Source organism: Hypomesus nipponensis, chromosome 6 (assembly GCF_054491055.1).
Source record: "Hypomesus nipponensis isolate SF chromosome 6, ASM5449105v1, whole genome shotgun sequence".
NCBI classification, from domain to species: Eukaryota; Metazoa; Chordata; class Actinopteri; order Osmeriformes; family Osmeridae; genus Hypomesus; species Hypomesus nipponensis.
In genome coordinates this window covers 462,501-465,000 of record NC_140366.1, presented here as the reverse complement: position 1 = coordinate 465,000, position 2,500 = coordinate 462,501, and the positions used below count along the sequence as shown (strand labels likewise).

General features: G+C 47.4%; 8 non-coding genes and 1 pseudogene across 8 annotated transcripts in view; all 9 read right to left on the bottom strand.

The window, feature by feature from the left end:
- Nucleotides 1-25: 25 nt before the first annotated feature.
- Nucleotides 26-144, bottom strand: LOC146283208 (5S ribosomal RNA). Its single transcript, XR_014761206.1, has one exon. It is a non-coding gene; the product is annotated as a 5S ribosomal RNA (ribosomal RNA).
- A 186-nt stretch (nt 145-330) lies between these two features.
- Nucleotides 331-449, bottom strand: LOC146283207 (5S ribosomal RNA). Its single transcript, XR_014760548.1, has one exon. It is a non-coding gene; the product is annotated as a 5S ribosomal RNA (ribosomal RNA).
- A 180-nt stretch (nt 450-629) lies between these two features.
- Nucleotides 630-748, bottom strand: LOC146283206 (5S ribosomal RNA). Its single transcript, XR_014758928.1, has one exon. It is a non-coding gene; the product is annotated as a 5S ribosomal RNA (ribosomal RNA).
- Nucleotides 749-922: 174 nt separating this feature from the next.
- On the bottom strand, nt 923-1,031 carry LOC146283205 (5S ribosomal RNA; annotated as a pseudogene).
- Nucleotides 1,032-1,209: 178 nt separating this feature from the next.
- On the bottom strand, nt 1,210-1,328 carry LOC146283204 (5S ribosomal RNA). Its single transcript, XR_014758927.1, has one exon. It is a non-coding gene; the product is annotated as a 5S ribosomal RNA (ribosomal RNA).
- Nucleotides 1,329-1,508: 180 nt separating this feature from the next.
- LOC146283203 (5S ribosomal RNA) lies at nt 1,509-1,627 on the bottom strand. Its single transcript, XR_014761205.1, has one exon. It is a non-coding gene; the product is annotated as a 5S ribosomal RNA (ribosomal RNA).
- A 174-nt stretch (nt 1,628-1,801) lies between these two features.
- Nucleotides 1,802-1,920, bottom strand: LOC146283202 (5S ribosomal RNA). The gene has a single exon (XR_014760547.1). It is a non-coding gene; the product is annotated as a 5S ribosomal RNA (ribosomal RNA).
- A 178-nt stretch (nt 1,921-2,098) lies between these two features.
- On the bottom strand, nt 2,099-2,217 carry LOC146283201 (5S ribosomal RNA). Its single transcript, XR_014761204.1, has one exon. It is a non-coding gene; the product is annotated as a 5S ribosomal RNA (ribosomal RNA).
- A 178-nt stretch (nt 2,218-2,395) lies between these two features.
- The window catches only part of LOC146283200 (5S ribosomal RNA), a 119-nt gene continuing 14 nt past the window's right edge, over nt 2,396-2,500 (bottom strand). Inside the window, exon 1 of the ribosomal RNA XR_014758926.1 lies at nt 2,396-2,500. This exon is cut by the window's right edge and continues 14 nt beyond it. This is a non-coding gene — a ribosomal RNA (5S ribosomal RNA).

Here is a 2,500-nt window from a genome sequence, read left to right as displayed (position 1 = left end):
CAGTTTCTAAGTGAATGAGCAAAAGAGCATACAGCACCTGGTATTCCCAGGCGGTCTCCCATCCAAGTACTAACCAGGCCCGACCCTGCTTAGCTTCCGAGATCAGACGAGATCAGGCGTTGCCAGGCTGGTATGGCCGTACGAAATAAGTTGACAACCATAGGCTACTTATCCATATACAGATTTAGCAATTGACAATGCAAGGTAGTCTCTCTCTCTCTCTCTCTCTCTCTCTCTCTCGTGTCAAAATGAAAACAGCTTCCAGCCCCTTTCATGAAGGACTACTTGTGCATATTGCAAGATGTCAGTTTCTAAGTGAATGAGCAAAAGAGCATACAGCACCTGGTATTCCCAGGCGGTCTCCCATCCAAGTACTAACCAGGCCCGACCCTGCTTAGCTTCCGAGATCAGACGTGATCGGGCGTTGCCAGGCTGGTATGGCCGTACGAAATAAGTTGACAACCATAGGCTATTTATCCATATACAGATTTAGCAATTCACAATGCAAGGTGGTCTCTCTCTCTCTCTCTCTCTCTCTCGTGTCAAAATGAAAACAGTTTCCAGCCCCTTTCATGAAGGACTACTTGTGCATATTGCAAGATGTCAGTTTCTAAGTGAATGAGCAAAAGAGCATACAGCACCTGGTATTCCCAGGCGGTCTCCCATCCAAGTACTAACCAGGCCCGACCCTGCTTAGCTTCCGAGATCAGACGAGATCGGGCGTTGCCAGGCTGGTATGGCCGTACGAAATAAGTTGACAACCATAGGCTACTTATCCATATACAGATTTAGCAATTGACAATGCAAGGTAGTCTCTCTCTCTCTCTCTCTCGTGTCAAAATGAAAACAGCTTCCAGCCCCTTTCATGAAGGACTACTTGTGCATATTGCAAGATGTCAGTTTCTAAGTGAATGAGCAAAAGAGCATACAGCACCTGGTATTCCCAGGCGGTCTCCCATCCAAGTACTAACCAGGCCCGACCCTGCTTAGCTTCCGAGATCAGGCGTTGCCAGGCTGGTATGGCCGTACGAAATAAGTTGACAACCATAGGCTACTTATCCATATACAGATTTAGCAATTGACAATGCAAGGTAGTCTCTCTCTCTCTCTCTCTCTCTCGTGTCAAAATGAAAACAGCTTCCAGCCCCTTTCTCGAAGGACTACTTGTGCATATTGCAAGATGTCAGTTTCTAAGTGAATGAGCAAAAGAGCATACAGCACCTGGTATTCCCAGGCGGTCTCCCATCCAAGTACTAACCAGGCCCGACCCTGCTTAGCTTCCGAGATCAGACGAGATCGGGCGTTGCCAGGCTGGTATGGCCGTACGAAATAAGTTGACAACCATAGGCTACTTATCCATATACAGATTTAGCAATTGACAATGCAAGGTGGTCTCTCTCTCTCTCTCTCTCTCTCTCGTGTCAAAATGAAAACAGCTTCCAGCCCCTTTCATGAAGGACTACTTGTGCATATTGCAAGATTTCAGTTTCTAAGTGAATGAGCAAAAGAGCATACAGCACCTGGTATTCCCAGGCGGTCTCCCATCCAAGTACTAACCAGGCCCGACCCTGCTTAGCTTCCGAGATCAGACGAGATCAGGCGTTGCCAGGCTGGTATGGCCGTACGAAATAAGTTGACAACCATAGGCTACTTATCCATATACAGATTTAGCAATTGACAATGCAAGGTAGTCTCTCTCTCTCTCTCTCTCGTGTCAAAATGAAAACAGCTTCCAGCCCCTTTCATGAAGGACTACTTGTGCATATTGCAAGATGTCAGTTTCTAAGTGAATGAGCAAAAGAGCATACAGCACCTGGTATTCCCAGGCGGTCTCCCATCCAAGTACTAACCAGGCCCGACCCTGCTTAGCTTCCGAGATCAGACGTGATCGGGCGTTGCCAGGCTGGTATGGCCGTACGAAATAAGTTGACAACCATAGGCTACTTATCCATATACAGATTTAGCAATTCACAATGCAAGGTGGTCTCTCTCTCTCTCTCTCTCTCTCGTGTCAAAATGAAAACAGTTTCCAGCCCCTTTCATGAAGGACTACTTGTGCATATTGCAAGATGTCAGTTTCTAAGTGAATGAGCAAAAGAGCATACAGCACCTGGTATTCCCAGGCGGTCTCCCATCCAAGTACTAACCAGGCCCGACCCTGCTTAGCTTCCGAGATCAGACGAGATCAGGCGTTGCCAGGCTGGTATGGCCGTACGAAATAAGTTGACAACCATAGGCTACTTATCCATATACAGATTTAGCAATTGACAATGCAAGGTAGTCTCTCTCTCTCTCTCTCTCTCTCGTGTCAAAATGAAAACAGCTTCCAGCCCCTTTCATGAAGGACTACTTGTGCATATTGCAAGATGTCAGTTTCTAAGTGAATGAGCAAAAGAGCATACAGCACCTGGTATTCCCAGGCGGTCTCCCATCCAAGTACTAACCAGGCCCGACCCTGCTTAGCTTCCGAGATCAGACGAGATCGGGCGTTGCCAGGCTG